We start from the raw sequence: 6,254 nt of genomic DNA, 5'->3' as shown, positions 1-6,254 counted from the left end.
ATCGTTCAAGCTTTAGCAAGTATTCCCGTCGTAGGATCAGGTTGTACGCCTAGGGGGGGAATGGACGGCAGCCCTCAAGCGAGTTGAACGGCCTCTCATCACGCGACATCTCCAAGCGGAGTTCTATCTCGTCATTAGGTGGTAGACCGTAGCCGTAGAAGAACTCGCCAGACCTATTGTTGACATCCTGCAGGATTATCGTGCAAATGAACTGCTGGATGCGACCCCAGTTCTTTCTAATCTCTCTATCAGGGACATCCGCCATGTTTGCAAACCTGTTTCTGAGATTCTCTGGCAGTAACATGTCATCTGCGTACTTTATGTACTCCTGCATCTGAAGGATGGCGTACCACGCGTCCATCCCATTGTCGGGCGTCGACTGCCTGAGGCAGGGGAAGTTGGTTGTGTGGGTTAAGACCAAGCCTCCTCGGGATTTCCTCTCTACTTTGAGGGGGCCTGCCTTGTTGGCGAAGCCGGTGAGAGCATCATTGAGAAGGGCCTTGATGTGGGTGTAGTCTTTCTTGTGGTCCCTACCCGAGTCGAGATAGACTGCATGCGAGTGTTGCGGGTGCACGACGATGAGGGTGCAGAACTTGTCTCTGTGGAAAACACATGGATTAACCTTTGGAAATGCAAATGGAGATATATGATAGAATGGTAATGGGGGACTACCGAGTGATTACTTACTCGGGGAAGTAAGGGATGAGAATGGCGCCCTTTTTAATGTTCGCCAGCATGAAATCCTCGACCTGCTGGGTGGCAATCGCCCGATCCCCAGCGTTGCAGATGATGCTCTCCCGCATATAGAAGGGGTCCATTATCGCGATGGTCGGCGTCTCCTCCTTAACAATCTGGGCAGACAAGCTAAGAGCAACTAGGCGAACCACACTAAAGTGGAGTGCTTGCATGCGATAGATGCTGAAGATGTCGTTGAACCGGATGAAGCACAAGTCCGCGGGGTACTTCTCGACGAAGTTCATGCCAGTTGGCACCTTCGCCACCAAGAGAGGGTAACCAGGATCTTTTGATTTGAGAAGAAGGTTCTCCACATGCGGCGGCGGGCGTGCAAGTGACGGAGGGGCTGCTACCCGGCATGGACGGTGAATCCCTAGCACCAGCGACATTGCCGGCGGCCGGAGGAGTCTCCATTATAACATTGTCATTGCCGGCGGATGGCGGCACCATCGAGTTGCTGCCGTCGAAGCTAACCACTTGCATTTTCGGGGCCTTGTTTGCCACCCTCATACCACGCGTGTAGAGCGTTGAAATCTGCTTGGACTGAAGCGGCGACTTCAGCTTTGACTTCAGGTACGAGTGTAGCTTTGAGTTGAGGTACCAGTTGCGGTACCAAACCAGCTTGGACTTGGGCTAGGATTGACTCCCTCATTTCCTCCGCCTCCCGCTGCTTCCTCTCATTGCGCGCATTTTTATCGGCCGCAGACGACAAGCCGTAGTGATCATGCTTGTGGCCTGTACCGGCGCCAGCCACACGGCCTCTATGCGGCCTTCTCGTAGGTGAATGCTCATTGACGATGTTTAGCGCCCGTACGAGAGGTTTGTCCCATGCTACCCTGCCCATCGACGCCTGGGACGAGGAGCCTTCGTCACCTTGAGAAAGTCTTTGTCTTTCTTCTTCCTGCGGAAGAAACGTGAACCATTTAGAAATGTTGCTACTATTATATGAACGATACTTGATCTAATAAAACCGGTAAATTGCTTACCAGTTTTTTCTCCAACGACAGGACCTTCTGGTCGTTCGTGAACTAAATTATGTCGGTTACGACCTTGGGGTCCATGACAAGTTCCCCGGTTAGTTTATTCTTATGGTACCGCGACCTGATGAATCTTCTTTCAAGCGGGTCCTTGTACTTGAGCCAGGGGTTCTCAATGCCGGCATTTACATACGCCTCGTCCTCCTTCGCCCAATAGGGCTCCTTTCCCTCGTACCCACGGCTCCCAAGGTTGTGGTTGCCGATGTTAAGCTCCCGCATTTCCTTCCCCCACAACTTGCGATTCTTCGTCGCTTGTAGCTCTTCATTGGCCACAAAAGCATCAAAGTCCGCCTCGGAGACATGCGGAAAGGCAGAGTGGACCTCTTCGAAACCTTTGTCGTCAGCAATCATCTTCCGCACCATGTACTTATAGCTGCTGAGGTGTTTGGTGAACTTCAAGAGGGCTTGTGAGTTCACAATGTTCTTGGATTCATCAGTGGAGGCGTAGTCGCCTAGGAACTTGTATCGTGAGTGCATCCTCGCAATGAGCTGGGCTTGCAAATGCGCTTTGCTCTCAGCTCGGAGATCCGTCTCGTTGAGATTGATGACCTCTCGGAGGATACATGCCAGTTGGTTGCCGTACCCCTTGGCAACATCCTTAGGCTCCACCGGCAAACCACTGGCGGGGTCCACCTCTTTGACTGTGTCTCTGCCGGTGCCGACCCTGTTTTGGCGCCTTGCCTTCCGCGGCCTCTTGGCTCCACTTGTCCCGGTGGCAGTACTCCCGGCGGCGCCGCTAGGATCGTCGCCGCTTGTCTCGCCGCCACCCCCGGCGGCGCCGGTTGCCTCATCGCCGCTAGGCTCATATGTACTACCCCCGGCGGTGCCGCTTGCCTCGTTGCCGCTTGGCTCGTCGGCACTACCCCCAGCGGCATCCTCCATCTCATGGTCCTCGTCGCCGCCAACACCAGCGGCCTCGGCATCCTCCTCCGTCCTAAAGAAGTGCCTATCGTAGTGCTCCTCTAACTCTTCTTGAGACGACATGGTGGCTTGCACTAATAGAAGATGAAAAAGAGTTAGAATTCATGGAAAAATTCGGCATGACCTTTGCTAAAAATTGGTCATGCCGAGTGCTAGAATTGCCGGAACGGAAATGAATCGACATTCCGGCACTCAATAGCAACTCAATTCCTGTGTAACAGAAATGCAATTCACATATATATAGCCATGAACACCATAACCATCACCATAAACGAGAGACAATATAACTTGACCATTACAGTAGGGGAGCAGCTTGATTTTCATTTTCATTTCACCATAACCATCATAATACATAACAATAACTAGGTGCATTAGAAATACACATTAGATTAAATGAACTAGTAGCATTTAAATGAGTAGCATTTCATTAGGCATTTAAATGAACCAGTGCATCAACCAAACATCACCATTCTCATCAAGCAACCACCAACATATATACCAAATGCAAAATCTGCGTCAGCACAAAATATGCAATATATACCAACTGGAGCTAAACCAAATTACAACAGCACATAGCACAGAGCTACAACATTACTGCTAGCATTTTATTATGATGCCAAACCACAAGAAAATGATCCCAGAAATAGCACTTACAGCATTTAACCACTAGCTAGCTACTGGTAGCACATCATCAACATCTGCTACAGCTAGCATTTTTCAACTAAACCAACTAAATGAGAACCACTTTAGTCTCTGCCAATTTATCCACTATTAACTAAACCAATAGCAATTAACCACTTTAGTGTCTGCCAATTTCACCTGACACAACCTAAGCATCATTGAACTAAATCAGTGACAACCTAAGCATCATTGAACTAAATCAGTGATAAATCAAGCATGCCTTTCATCATCCTGGATTCCTAAATTGCAAAAGAGCAACATGTTGATTCACCTGACACAATCACTAAGTAAATAATTAGCAGGTTGTTTTTCTACAAATATTCTGGCCATGATTGTTCCTATACATATTTGATTAACCAACTAAATCAACCAGTAGGAGTAGCATGACCATTTTTTCATCATTTTTTTAAATGAACCAGAGAATGTACTGCTACTGCTACTGCAGAGAGGGGAATTCAGCATTTTTTCATGACCATGAGCATGCAACACCTACACTGCCAGCAATTCATTCTCTAGGTACTGCAAGCATAAAAAAACTAATTTAGCTAAATGAACCAGAGAATTGCTAACATAATATCATCATTTCATTTAAACTTGCTACTGCATTTTCATTTTCGTAGCAGCTTCAAACAACCAGTGAGCATGCATGAGCATTTTGAACATGAGCAAGCAATTTTGCATTTCATTCATGTTATGAGCATGAGCATGCAACAGAACCAAAGGAGCCCAGTAGCATTCTTTCTTTTTTGATCCAGAGAATAAATGCAGTAGCATTTTTAAACCAGAGAACACCATTCAAGATGCTAGCATTTTCTGGGCATTTTATAAATGGTTTGGTGAACTAAACCTACTGCTTCTTTACCTAGCAAACCAGAGAATGAATTCATTTTAGTGCTCTGTCAAAATTTCAAACCAGAGAATGAATTCATTTTAGTGCTCTGTCAAAATTTCAAACCAGAGAATCAATATGAGGTAGCATAGCATACTTCAAACCAGAGAACACATTTTTAGCATTCTGTAACAAATTCCAACCAGAGAACAAATTTTATCAACTAAACCAACTAATACTAGCTATTTACATTTTTTCATTTAGTTATTTCTATGGTAGTAGCATAAGCATTGCATTTTGCATTTCATTTTAAAATTGGTTTAGTTTCAAACCAGAGAGCTTAATTGTTACTTTAATTTATATGAATTGGCAGTAGCATAACCAAAAAACCCTACTGCCTAGCTACCTAGGTACTGCAAGCATTTTTATTTTCATTTTCACATTTAAAAGAATGAATTGAACCAGAAGAAGTCATAAGGCATCTAGCAAAACCATTTTCATTTTCATTTTCATTTAATGAAGAACTAACATACTGCTATAGCTACTCCTAAACTAAATGAACCAGAGAACCATGTACATCATTTTCATTTTGTTTTAAATGAAACATAGAATGAATTGAACCCTAAAGTGTTCATTTCATCATTTTTTAAATGAACCAGAGAGCATTATTGCTATATCAACCAGCCAACATCTATAGAATTTATAGAATTTAAATGAACCAAAGAGCATTGTCATAGAAGGCCCTACATTTATAGAATTTGCAAGAACTAGCACCAATTTCCAAGAATTAGCATTACAATTTGCAAGAACTGGGCGCGCGGGGCAATTTGCAAGAATTAGCAAGAATTTGCAACAAGAGGGAGGGGAAGAGGGAAGGGGAGAGGATGCTTACCGTGGCTGGCGCGCGGGGCAGGTGGTGGGGGCTGGTGGAGGGGACGGTGAGGACGGTGGCGCCGACGTCCCCGACCTGCTCCTCTCGGTGACTGCTCCTCTCGGCGATGGTGGCACGCGCGTGACTGCTCCTCCTCTTGGCGGCGCCCTGCTCCTCCTCGCGGCGGCGTTCTCCTCCTCTCGGCGGCGCGGAACGGGGGCGGGTGCAGGGCGGCGGCACGGTAGCTAGGGTTGGTTTGGGAATGGGGAAGAAGGAGAAAGGAGAGTCGCGTGGCGGTTAAGTCCTAGGTATAGCCGGACCATCTTATTGCCGGTGCACCACTTGTTTCGTTCGCCGGGGACAATTATACCCCCGGCGAACCAAATAGGTGGTGCGCCGGCAATAAGATGGGTCCGGCTATACCTGGGACCTGTCCCCCAGCCCTGGCTAGCCATTTACTTTACTTTTTTTATTTACTTTTTCTTCATTTCTTTATTTCTTTTCACTTTCTTTGATGTTTCTTTTCTTTTCCCCCAAGTCATATACAAAAATGAGTTATGCATTACAAAAAATATGAGTTATGCATTGCAAAAAATATTAGTTATACATGTTGACCAACACAATATTAATTAGTCATATATAAAATATTGGCCATGACCGTATGAGTAGTTATGAATTACATAAAATATGAGTTATAGATTGCAAATAAAGTTTTACATCATCGATTGAGAAGAGTGTTTCGCTTTCTTCTTGCTTTTCTTGCTCGTCGTTGAATAATTTAGCCCCGTGTCGTGACTTCTTCTTTTGAAGGGTCGACCTGACCTCGGTAGCGTGGTCCTGCTTCTTCTTGTGGTGTATGTTGTGTCTTCATCCTCGGATTCTTCCATCATTGGGTCTCCGACTTGTCCTTCGAAGTCTTCCTCGTTGGCGACTCCATCCATTCCGACGATGGTCCTCTTGCCTCTCCTCACGATAAGACGGCTAGGCCTGGATGGGTCGGTTATGAAGAAGCATTGGTGCACGTGTTCTGCCAGTACCCATGGCTCAATCTGCGCGGTGGCGTTCGTGGACTTTGATTTGTTGGCTTCGGGTAGAAACATGGTGGTGAAATACCGGTCTTCTTTTGTGACGCTCTTAGCCCATCTGATACGGAACATCGGCACTTTCTCCCCAGCGTAGC

This window comes from Lolium perenne, chromosome 4, assembly GCF_019359855.2.
Source record: "Lolium perenne isolate Kyuss_39 chromosome 4, Kyuss_2.0, whole genome shotgun sequence".
NCBI lineage: Eukaryota > Viridiplantae > Streptophyta > Magnoliopsida > Poales > Poaceae > Lolium > Lolium perenne.
The sequence above is the reverse complement of the archived record's forward strand: the minus strand, read 5'-3'. Positions refer to the sequence as shown.